Below are 13,194 nucleotides of genomic sequence, written 5' to 3' on the forward strand. Positions count from 1 at the left end.
GCTCTTTATTAAAAGCGAAAGAGTATTTCGGCAGTAGTTTTTACTCAAACATATATATACACGTATTTAAATATTATTGCAATTCTAGCGGAGTCCTTCGTATGACATTAAAAAACAGGAATTGGCAAAGTCGCTGGATTTGATTGTAATGTGCTAACACATACATAATAGCGTATCCGCATGTCTGTCTGTGTCATGATACAGCCGGACCTATCGGCTGTTGTCAGGAGAACCCCAAAGACAAAAAAGTAACGCTAAAGTATATGCGGAGGATACCGGAAAATAATGGAAGGTTCCTAAATTCAACCCTGTGTTTTTTAACACACATACTACAGCTCTCGTAGGTAGGTCACCATAACCACGGACTGGTGAAGTCACTAAAGAGCGACCGGAACCACAAACTAGAGGAACCACCGGTGCTGGCCGTAACCACGCCGCAGCGGTGACTAGGCACTGGCCTGACGTCATCATTGACAGCCGCGAGCCGCACCACGCCCTGCCGCGGACGCCTCCGCCGCTTCCTAGTGGGGAGGATAATATAGTCCCCAAAGTTTTGGATCTGTATCTGAGGAGCGGAGGCAGGCCATATCCTTTAACCCTAGAGTTCTTTCAGAGCATACAGCGCAGTGCTAGCTGCTTTGTCTCGTTACCTTTTAGAGACCTTGGACTGAAGGGAAACGACTGCGTCCTCCTCCGCCGTCTGTACTTGCGGTGCTGAGGCTGGGGAGCCACCATTTTGGATGTCAGGCCGCGGCCGAGCTCCAGGGAAGTGAAAACCGAGGCGCTGGTACTAGCAGCACCCGGGGCCGGTGAGTGCATGAGGGGCGGGGACAGTGAGCAGGGAGACAGGACTTATCCTCTCCCTGAAGTAAGCAGATGTGGACGAGGGTTGTCCTGGGGTGACAGGACTGTATGTGACCGAGGAGTAGTTGACCTGAAATCTGTCAAACTCTCTCTTCCAAACTCCGCAAGGGTCACGGTCTCATTACTGTCAATCTCACCCGGTGGCAGCCACCAGACGACAGTGCAAGGAAAACCTTGCGTTCTTTAGAGCCTGTCACGTTTTTATACTCACTCCAACGTCTCATCCTTGTCCCTCACTCAGTGTGGTGGTTATAATTCCGCACCACGCAGGCATTGAGGTTATCACGCCTCACCGATTTGACACACTAGCATTAACATGCCGTTCACCTTATTGGCATTAATTAATATTATTGTTACTGGCCATACAGGTTTTTACTCTCACACTACATGCATACCGTGAGTACCATCACTCATGCCGTGAGGCTGTGTGAGTAGTTACTAGAATACCGACACAAGGCCGTAAAAAGTGAAGATTAAAATCCCAATTTTGCTTTAAGCAAACTGTGAAATCCTTTTCAAATTAGTTTATTGCTGATGGTTCATTTATTTTATGTACCTAAAATGGAGCTATTGCAACATCCTCAGCGCTGCATGGAAACTAAATGTGTATAGCTCATCAGCTGGACTGTCACGCCCTCACACGTGTACATTTTTGTGTCCGCGCGCACCCCCCCTCTGAGATAATTCTTCAACAAATATACACACCAACATGATCATACTCCAGTGTACTAGGATTGATTGAACCCTCCTCCTGAGCTCAGTCCCAGTAGGATAATGGTTACTCTTATGTTACCAACGGGAAGGCTTAGTATATTAAGTGCATGCTGTAGACATCTGTATCTTACCTGTAAAATCGAGTCGCAATAGGGACAGTTAACCTTTCATTCCTCTGTGCTCAGTAATAAGGGTGTCGTTGGATTGCTTATTCCTAATATCAGTTATTTACAGCACTGTGAAATTTTAATGTGCTAGCAAGCACACTATTTACAAATATAGTAATCCTTTCTTTCCCTCAAGTTTATCACCATCTATCACGGGTAAACATTAGGATAGTATTAGCTTTAATCTTCCAATTGTTTATACAGTACTGTTGTTCCTATTATGTCCTACTATGGTTATACCACCCCATACTTTATCTATTAGGATTATCAAGATAGCTTCATCTACCATACAGGGTTATCCTACAATATATTCCCATTCTCGCTTGAATTTTCAAATCGTTGCACTTATACTAAAATTCCGTTTTTATGGCTTTGTATGAAACACCCATCTACGAATTGAATGACCAGATGTCGCAACTTGAGGAGATCGGGATAATATAATGTATCCAGTTTTTTTCTGTTAATTTATTTGTTTCTAAAATGTAATCAGGATCTCCTATCCAGGCCAGTTATTGGCTGTAGCTCATCTGTGTGGAGCCCCTGTCTGTGACAGCATAGTTTCTACTCTTGAACTTCAGGTTGGTTATATCATTGTAATAACAGACCCTAGTATTGTGTGTTATCCAATGCAGCACATCACACATTTTCACCAATACTTCTCTTGGACCTAACAGGAGGGACGATTGCTATGTCATTTATGTTTAAGGACCGTCCTCAAACCTGATAAGTTTGCACTTCAATCTGTGATTATATGAAGAGGGGTGCAAAACTGTTGGGTCGTGGGTGTAGTATTTTCCCTCTTTATGTGGGTTTACTTCGCTTACATGTCTTTTCAAAGATTATAGGAGATTGAGAGGGAATTAATTTTTACGATCTGTGTCTTTAAATGTGGTGATTTATTGGTACATGGTATTGCGTCACACTCTTATGTGTTTTATTAATATTCCTTATTATAACTTACATTTTTATGTTTGAGTGGACCTGCTGCTTTATTACTGACAGATGAAAGATCGTTAACCTAGGTAAATAACTGATTGTTTAAAATAAACAGAAAAGTTTATCATCCCCTACATATACCCACTTGTGTGTATCATGCCCCATTTTATGCACACATAACCTTAGATGTATTGTGCCTACAGCCTATCCAGTGGAATAATTGTGGACCCACACCATTTAGCATGCTCCTTCACATACATGCTACCCACCACATCAATTCATTATAGTACTACAGAATAACTGGATTTATTTCTCATGTGCTCACTGCTTTATCTTGCGTTCTTCCACATATCCACAGGCTAATTGTGACCTCCTCTGCATGCCCACACTGTACAATGTGCCTTTACCTTCATAGCCACTAGGTTAACTGTGCCTACCTCTGTAGATCTGCCTTAATATCCACTTGGATTGGTGGCCGCCTTATTTATGCCTTCTGTAGAGGCTTTCCTAAAATGTGCTCCACTAACGCTGCACTCTAAAATGTTCCCTTTTTATAATGCCTGCCTAGTACTCCTCAGTCATGTTTGTACTCAGTCGCTCTCAGCTGCCTTCCAGACTTATGCCAGCATATTATCCAGTCTCGAAATTATTGTGCTCACTAGATTCATATTACAGATGTTATGTTATGCAAATAAGGCCCCAGAATACTGTTAGTACTAAACGTTAGTCTGATGCTCTTGCAATCTCAACTCTCCTTTGCATCTCAAAGTTGCTTGATAATAGGAGATTACGAGGAGAACCAAATTAAATGTACAACACAGCTTGTTTTGTCTCTCATGAGCCCCTTGGGCATAACTGTTGAACATAGCATATATGACGGGACCAAGAAAGGTTGTCATAGTGGTAGTTGGGTAACTTGTTGATACATGGTAATCACATTTGGAAATGGAGAGTGGCTAAAGAATACTAGGCTGTGCCTATTATACTATGTTACATGTCTCGGATTGCACTGCAGTGCAAAAGTTACCTACAGTTGTGAAGGAGAGGGGTTATGGCCTGTGTATTGTTTTGAACTCAAAGGTGAAAAGTTTGCACTGCGCCCGTTGTTTTTCATTGTTAAACAACAACCATTTGCAAATTTAATCTTAGAAGTCGGGTACTGACATGTTTTAGTCTTAGAAAAACGAAGTAGGAAGCATTGCAAAAATGTATGTGTGATTATATTTTAAAAGTATTAATCACTTGCAATGCACCACTTTGTGATAAGAGTGGTCCCAGTATAACATTTACACAGATTTATCTAATCTTGGAGCGACTTATCAATTGAAGCATACTTCAGAAGGGGGAGAACCCTTCAGAATAAAACTGTTCTGTTATTTTTATAGCATTTTAATGTGTTCTTTTGTTGTAATATTTTGTACAGTGCTAACCTAGTCACATGCCAGATGTGCAAGTTCAGAACGGAACTGGCCTAACGGTACCATATTGCCGTGTGGGGCAATACAATGTTACATTTAGGTTTCATTTGGTTGGATTTTCCTGTTAAAAGGCAGATCATCTTGAGGTTGGCGTGGGTGCCGAAATTTCAGTACATTAATTTTTCTTGTTTCTGGCCATTAATGCCATACTTGTCAACCAGTGTTCTCTACTCTAATAAAGAAATACAAAAATAAAAAGAGATCATTCTGAAATTCTCAAAGATGGGACACAGGCTCACCCATAATGTCCTATTGATAGATTACTTTAGTGCACTATGGGAACAGGTAGTGTGGTTGGGATCTAAGTGGCATTTTAAGAGGGCAGTTTTTTGACAGTTTATGAAAGCACTCTGAGACGATCAGAAACTCAGAGGTGCATACATACTGCAGGTATGTAAGTTAACCATGTGCCTAGGTCACTGTTATTCTCTTTGGTAGTTTTCAAATGTATCTTTTAGTCATCTGTTGACCTTTCAGCAAACTTGTTTGTTTTTTGACAAAATAATTTTAGCATTTCTGCTGTTATTTTCGTGATCCAAGGAGTAAAGTGTGAAACTGAAGACTACATTCATAGGTTAGAATGACTGGAATGAGGTTTGTATTTTCAAGGAATGTGAAACCGGTTTGTGCTTTGAGTGTAATCTGAAGTTCAAATGTGCTCCTAATGAATCTTTTCTCAGCTAGTACAGTTGAATCCCAGCACGGTTCCAGGGATCAGTAGTGAACAAATTAAAAGGCACATGGTTTCTCGGGCACATTGTGTTTACCTGTATATTTTGTACTAAACATTGGCTAAGAAAGTGGTATTTTACAGTTTGGTCATTTGGATAGCAGGAGATCAAGAGATGAGGGTGTTTTTCGATGAGTGGACGAACAAGGAATTCTGCAGCTGATAATAGCTCCAGGCGAAAACATATATTAAATAACATACACTAGAAAAATATCCAATGCAATGGCATTCCATATAAATATATATACTGGCACTATTTTTACCACTGGTACGTTTTGACCTGTTAAACTTTTGTGACTTTCATCTTTCTGTGTAAGACTTGGACACTTTTGATAAACGTCTGCCTTAAATTTGGTTGGGAAAGCGAGTGTTTGTGCTTTTCAAAATTAATGTTACCATTATGTTTGATTATATTTGTAGTTGGTTTAAAAATTTTGTTATCAACTGCTACTGCTAGGTACGTCTACTGGACAAACAGAGGCCCTGAAATGAACTATGGTTCCTATTATGCAGTGAATTTTAAATTGATTACCCACATACTTTAAGCTCTCCTGCCTCGTTGCTATTGGGAATCGGTGGACCAAGTAATCTTTCACCATGGATCCTCCTCACATTGCATTTTGTTTGCTGATAATGTATATGCTTTGTTACAAACCTGCAATTCACCTCAATTGTTTCGGGCATATTCTTGCATAAGTCACAGCTTACTAAATGGGCATGGATTTTTTTTTTTCATCCATTGTTTTGGTGTATCTTGTTACTAATACGCAACACCAGTTATGGCTGCTTTGTGATGGTGACTTTTGAGCGTGATATGAAAACGCGAGCTGCTGTGATCTATAAGTAGCTAAAGAATGAGATGTATAATGGTAAATCACTTAGGCAGTGTAATACATTGAAGTGGTGTGTTTTTTTGTAAACTAATGAGAATATGGCAGTACATTATTTTGTACTCCTGTTGCTGGGAGATTTGTATAACAATGAATTTTCCGTGCAAATTTTAATTAAAATATACATTCCATTATTTTGGTTTCCTTTCATGCTTGGTAGTGTACAGATAATTAGATTTGGTCATTTGAATGGTTTTACCAATACCGCTCTGGTTGATGGGAAAGCCATTTAGTGCATTGGATGTCTCATAGTCCTGACTGCTCTGCCCCCCCCTAGCATTTAGTGTATTATTTTGAGGTCAGTTAGTAATCTAACATGTTCAAGTGTTTGAAAATGAGCTTGACATAAAGGCGCCTCCTATGGCTTGAGCACTTTTTTTCTTCAAAGTTATTGGCAAATTTCTCTTTATGTAACTTTTTTCATTAGAATAACATTTAATTGTTTTTTTCCATATTACAAATGGTACATTTGGTTTTTAAAAAGCTTTAGATGTTTAATGGTCAAAAGGAAGAACCTTTACAATAATATGTCCACATCTGTTTATGTGCCATTGAGATCGGTGGTCTTTTGGTGTGCATCTCTCGACTTTACTGTTTGTGTGTCTGTCTGTTGTCTAGACTCCTAGTTTAGCTAAAATTTCTAGGACCACCATACTTGTTACTTTTTAATGACATGCTCCTTATACCTGACACGTGCTGTACTTGCTATATGATCAATAAGATGTTGACTTGCTTTGGTTCAGGGAAGGTATACCTTCTTGGTTGACTCGGGCAACAAAGTTCCTGCCTTTATAATAGTTTAAATCTTTTTTTATAAACTTAAAATCTCACCCTCTGATGTTAATTGCATGGTTTGCATCTGGAAAAGTTCACCCCCGTCTTCACCCTGTTCAAGATAATCTTACCTGATTACTAGTTGTGTAACTTCACTATAACCACAATAGCCCTATCCTCCAGCCTTCCCTGAACTGAACGTTATCGTTTCCTGATTATAGGCTGTGAATTGTTCTGCAAACCAAGTTTTGATGAGACTTTACACTCATCAGGGCGTGTGATAATTCTATGCTCATGGCAGTCAAATCATTTCTTCATGTTTTTGGTTTTTAATCATGCCTTTATTCTGTATTATCGAGGTGCATTTCTGGTGCATTCCATCCAGCTCCAGGGACTTGGTATAGTGCTGCTTAGGGAACCTTCCACGGTATGCATCCTGGTTTCTGGAATTTTTTTTAAGCTTACCCAGCTTTCTGTCCGTTCTCAACTTTATTTTTTCAGTTCTCCCTAAGTTAATGTTTGAGTGAGGGAATGCTTTAGTTCATTCCTGGATGGGGTGGGTCTCTTTCTAGGTGTTCACAAGCCTAATCATCCTTTTTTAGAAGAGTTTCTTAACATCCAGCAACATTTCTTGATATTTAGCAGTGCAAGTGGGCAGTATACTAGCTTTACTGTATAATATTTTCACATGTAGTCTTTAAGCATAAATCTGTATCCCTGCAGTGTGGCACCTAGCTTTCTAAGCAGTAGTCTCAAGTCCATGAGTCGCTTTCAGTAAAAAATTTATTGTGGCTCCTTTGCGCTAGAGCAGTGGTTCTCAACTTTTTTTCTTCTATGGACCCACACTTTATCACTAGTGGAACCTGGGGGACCTCTCCCCCCCCCCCCCCCCCTCTCCCCCCACCACCATTGAATAATTATTGGAATCTGTGGACCCTCGGGGCCCCCCTGAGTCATTACTGGAAGCCAGGTGCCCCAGTCTAAACATTGTCGATGATTTGAACTGAAACAAGCATTCCATCAAGCTACAAAAATAACACATTTTATATAATTTGCAAACAAATATAAATACAAATAATTTTAATAGGCAGGTCGGAGCTTTTCTAAATTCTATTGAAGTCACACATCGTGTATACTACATTCTGTTTGATGCACCTCCACTGCTCTCATGAATCAATCTTATGATACTTATTTCATTTTTAGCCCCAAATTTCAAATTCCTTGACATTTACAGTATGTTTTAAAGTTTTCAATTGTACTTCTAGCCACTTTATATGGACTTTTATTAATCTCTTAATATTGTATTTTCTAAGCAGTCACGGACCCCTGAGGAGGCTTTGTGGATCCCCAGGGGTCCCGGCACCACAGGTTCGGAACCACTGCGCTAGATGGTTTGATGGATCAATTGAAGATGTTCATCCTCCTTTGGTGTTTCAGTTTTGCTACTGATGCATCTGTATTACACAGGTTAAAAACCATCACTTTTTCAACTCCACCATGGCAGCCGCATTCTATGCATATGCCTCTTGCAACACTGACACCAGACCTATTGGTGTCATCAAATGCCACTTGTTGCTTCCTGGTCCCTGGAGGACAGTTCATTCATCCCTGCCCTCTTACTCGGTGCTGTGTGAGGGTTGCGGATCATCCAACCCATCTAGCTATCCATTTGGTCTTCTCCCATGCTTCCTCTGTGATTCTTCTTCTGCATGTGACCTGTGCAGGATGAAATGTCAAATGGTGCTTAACTGCAATAGGCTCATCTGACAGGTAGATCCAGACAGTTGGAGACCTCATCACTTTTGGTATAAAATGCTTTGTCACTACGTTTGTAAATAGGAAAGGGGTGTTTGTTCTAGAGTAACAAGCCTTTTACTATGATGTATACCGATTTTTTTGGTGGAATCCCTGATGAAGGGCCTGCATGAAAAATAATCTTGATTTTAGTGAGATGCTAAATGTATAGAATATTGTGTATTAAAACAAGCCTCTGTTTTTTTTTTTTTTTGCCTTCTAGACACCCCCTCACCCTCCAGCACTTTCCTCTGAGAAGTAGCCATTGGATGTGCTTCAAGGAATATATAGCTTTGCTTTGAAATTATTCCTGTTGACAACTTAAGTACCTGAAGTGTAATTTAAAAGTGTTTTTAATGAAAGATATTTGATTCTTCAAATCTTCTTACATTCTTTGTATTTCTGAATAATTGAGCAAAGCATGAATCATAACTTTACTATTTAGATCAAGGTGCAGCATACAATGTACAAAGATGTAACTAAACAAAAATGGGTTGACTTGCATTAGTAATACAGATGCCCGTAGATGCAGTCGACGGAGGAGGCGGGTAGGGGGAAAGGCAACGAGAACTAAGCAAACAATTTCTGAATACATATCTACCACGTGCTCCCAACAGTGAGTTTGTGTTTCAGCTGTTTGTGGTAACCTGTCAACCCAAGTCAAAAATGTTGAATGTGATTTGTTTTGAGGGAAGCTGCTTGACCAGTAGATCAGATAGCCAATGTCTACACTGTGCTATGCAGGCAGTGATTTTTGGTTCAAGCTATTTAAGTCCAATATGGTAAGCACCTCAATAAAGAAGATCTAAATTATGTAATTCCTGATTTCAGTGCATAACCATTCCTGATGTTGTTTTTGATTGAAGGAAATAACATGCAGTATGCACATTATACGGGCAGCAGGCGAGGAAGCGATTTAGAGCATCCATCTGGTGACTTTGATCTGAAACCCTTTAACCTCATTTACCTGCAAAAGCTTTATCATGAATAATTTCCTTTTTTTTTTTTTTTTTTTCTCCTCCTAGTTTAGGATTATGGAAATTGGATATTGATTAACCAATTTGCTTAGTATCTTTAAAATAATCCTATTCAACATAGACCACTTTTTCTTACTGGTGCGTGGGTAAAAAACACCACCTCCAGCATCCGTTTTGTGTCCTCAGGGTAATGGATTTAACTATTTCCATGCAGCATCGTTCTGCACCACTACTAAGTCTGTGATTTCAGCATCTCTCAGAAGGCACAGTGTAGTACACATTTCTATATTGCGAGGGATGGTTCATAGCAGCAAACTCCATTTTATGTATTCTTTTGTCGGTGCACCCCATGTTACAGAGAATGTTGACATGATGTGGGAGCTGAAAATAAAATGAAAATGGATGATCGGAGATCTAGAACAGATAGTTGTTTCTCTAGAACCACAACCATTTCACTCAGTTCCTGTAAGTCTACCAGACCCTGGCTAGGCTTTTCACCATAATTTTATTTTTTCAAGGGAGATTCTGACAGAGTTTTAGCAGAAGATTAACACTACCTTTAAAAGTGTTCCATCTAAAAGTCAGTCTTCAAGTAGCAGATTATATTAAACAACTCACTGTAGTCAGCAGTGCCAGAGTTGTAAATACAGGGGCTGTGGTACAAATTAAAAAGGGGTATCTTGCTAAGATAATATCTTTTATAGGTTTAAGATCCCAAATGACTCATTTTAATAAGGCACCATGTCACAGGTTCGTCTAATGGATCCCAAAATAGTAAACCTAAATAAACTGCGGGACTAAACTTGGATTCATACCTCAGTTCACTGTCTGGTCTGCAATGTCACAATTGTTTACCACATTGAGATGTCATTTGTTTGTCTGTTTTGTTTATTGATCATTGTTAATGCTTCAACGAAGAAATCGTTTTTTGAAATAGCATTTTTGTTTTTCATCGCTCTATTTATGCATTGTTCTGCAATAACAGTGTTTCACTTCTAGTACTTTTTGAGGAATGCAGATATAATTATGAACCGTCCACATCCATGTAAAAGCTTCCATATGAAGGTCATAGGAGTTAAACATTAGGGCACATGGGGGGTTGGGTGGAAAATGTTGAGTCCGACCACCAGTGTTGGAAGAAAAATCAATATAGTAGCTTGGTGATGTGACTACTGTTTAGAACTTTGTTTAGTAACATGGGGTCCAGATTGCCACTTTAAAGTCTTGTACATCAATCTAGTGAACCATATATATGTTTTATGTAGGTGACTGAATTCTGAATTTTTATTTTCTTAGTTTGTTTGCAGTTAATCTAAAAACCTTATGAACCTTTACAACAGTCCTGATGACCACATTACCATAATACCTTCACTGTGTCAAGTATTTAAAGAAGTCAAAGTTAGTCACGCTCCACAAAAAATGGAAAATCTTCATTCTACACTTAGTCTATATGTCCTAAATCAACACTTGATATTCAGCTGATCAATAAAGGTGAACTGAAGACCACATTATTAATTATCATTGACTATACAACAATCTTTACACTTCGATACCTCACTTTACGGACCAGATAAGTCTAGGATAGGGAAACAGCCAAATTGAGGGAAAAAAAAACCCTCTCTCTCTCATTCTGTATCACATTTCTTTCTCTTAGTCTCTCTGCATTATAACATAGTTGATTATTGAAATTCTCATGCATCACAATAGTCCTCTTACGTTTTATAGTTTGTAGTTTTGAATGTACAATATGAACGTTTTCGTAATAATTGTTTTATCATTAAGCCTACCTTGGCACCCACAAGTAAAACCATGCCACACTACAGATAGTGTGTGTGCCTGACCATTAATGTTCGATGTCTTTCTGGTTTATGTTCCACAATATGCCATTACCCCAAGAAATAGAAAGGAACCACTTGAGCATAGGCAACAAGTGAATAATCTGGGTGCAGAGGATACCGTTTCAAAGTCGTCCAAAGCATGGAGTGAAAGGTGACATTTTAAGAATTAGATTTTTTTCAATAGAGAAGCTGTGCTACCCCCTAGAAGATGAGGCTAGAAGCTGCTTTGGTGTTCCATGCTCTAGCCAGCTCAGCTATAAAAAGACCACTGTATTGCAAATCAAATGTAGACTAGGCTTTTTATCTAGGTATTAGTTACAGGACAGACTTCCAAGCTAACGTGTTATTAATTTGGTCTTCCAGAGACTTTAGGATTCTCGCCCCTAATCTGCATGAGCAGTATGAGGGGCCTGTGGTCTGTCTGAACCTGGAAGTGAGTTCCACACAGTTATGGTCTCAGCTTCTTCAGTGCCCAGACCACAGCAAATGCTTCTCTCTCGATAGCACTCCACCTCTGTTCCTGTGGTAATAGTCCACTGCTAACAAAGACTACTGGTTGGTCTAGGCCCTACTCATTCAGCTGTACTAGTACAGCCCCTATGCCATGCTCTGAAGCGTCTGCACAGTAAATTCCTAGGAGTAGTCAGGGGCTGTGCACATGGCTTCCTTCAGGGAAGGTAGCAGGGGCATTTTTCAATCCAAAGGGCATTACTCTGAACTAGTAATGGCCCTCAGGAGTGGAGAAAGCGGATCTCTCTTGAGCCCCTTTGGTCAAGGTGATCTGCCAGTACCCTGACATGAGGTCAAAGGTACTAAGGAACCTGGCAGCGCTGAGCCTGTCTATGAGCTCATCAGTTCTGGGAATGGGGTGAGCATCTGTCTTTATGACAGAGTTGAGACCCCGGTTGTCCATGCAGAACCTAAGTTATGGCTTGGCACCGGGAGCAGCAGCCTTGGGAACCAACACCACTGGGTTGGACCAGGGACTGCAGGACTTCTTTATCGCCCCAAGAGCCAGCATCTTGTAAACTTCATCCTTGATACTGGACTTCACTTTGTCTGATATCCTGTAATTTTTATTCTTTACAGGTGGACTGTCTCCTGTGTCAGTGTCATGGACACACAAGTGTGTGAATCCAGGAGTGAGGGAGAACAGGGAAAAGAACTGCTCCAACAACTCGTAGCAGTCTCCCCTCTATTCTAGAGTCAGGGAGTCAGAGAGATTGACACCCTTCACTGACCCATCACCTTTTTTGGCAGAGAGGAGGTCGGGGAGAGGCTCACTCTCCTCTTCCATGCCCTCATCTGTCACAAGGAGCATTCTGACCTCAGACCGCTCAAAATGAGGCTTCAGTCGGTTGTGGTGGAGAGAACCCTTAGGGGGTGTCTAGGGGTCTTGAGGTCCACTAGGTAAGTGGCCTCCCCTTTCTGCTCCTTAATTTCAAATGGGCCAGTCCAGTAGTCCTGGAGAGCCTTAGGCTCTACTGGCTCAATCACCCAAACTTTGTCACCAGGTGAGAATTCAACCAGAGTGGCCTTCAGGTCATACCACTCATTCATCACCTCTTGACTGGCCTCAAGGTTGCTCTTGGCCTGCTTCCAGAAACGCTGTCTGGTTGTGGAGGGCCAGCATGTAACTGACCACCTCCTGGGGAGGTTTCTTGGGAGCTTTCTCCTAACCTCTTTTACTATGCTGAGTGGTCCCCTGACAGGGTGACCATAGAGAAGTTCAAAGGGGATGAACCCCGTCCCTTTCTGGGGCACCTCTCTGTAAGCAAAGAGGAGGCATGGCAAAAGGATGTCCCACTTATGCCTCCTGGCCTCAGGTAGGCCAGTGATCATGCCTTTTTAGGGCTTGTTGAATCTCTCCACAAGCCCATTGGATTGAGGATGGTAAGGGGTGGTAAACCAGTAGGTTTCCCCGCACTCATTCCCCATGGACTTCATGCACGCTGAAATGATGTTTGTGCCTCTGTCAGACACAACCTCCTTTGGGAACCCCACACGGGTAAATATTTCCATCAGAGCTCTT

The 13,194-nt window shown here is 40.7% G+C and overlaps 1 protein-coding gene across 1 annotated transcript in view; it reads left to right on the forward strand.

Moving 5' to 3' along the window:
* Nucleotides 1-475: 475 nt before the first annotated feature.
* Nucleotides 476-13,194, forward strand: part of AP1G1 (adaptor related protein complex 1 subunit gamma 1) — a 707,422-nt gene continuing 694,703 nt past the window's right edge. Inside the window, exon 1 of the mRNA XM_069217071.1 lies at nucleotides 476-809. The gene's annotated coding sequence lies outside the window, so the exon portion shown is untranslated. The remainder of the gene's footprint in view (nucleotides 810-13,194) is intronic.

The sequence above is a fragment of the Pleurodeles waltl genome, chromosome 12 (genome assembly GCF_031143425.1).
Source record: "Pleurodeles waltl isolate 20211129_DDA chromosome 12, aPleWal1.hap1.20221129, whole genome shotgun sequence".
NCBI classification, from domain to species: Eukaryota; Metazoa; Chordata; class Amphibia; order Caudata; family Salamandridae; genus Pleurodeles; species Pleurodeles waltl.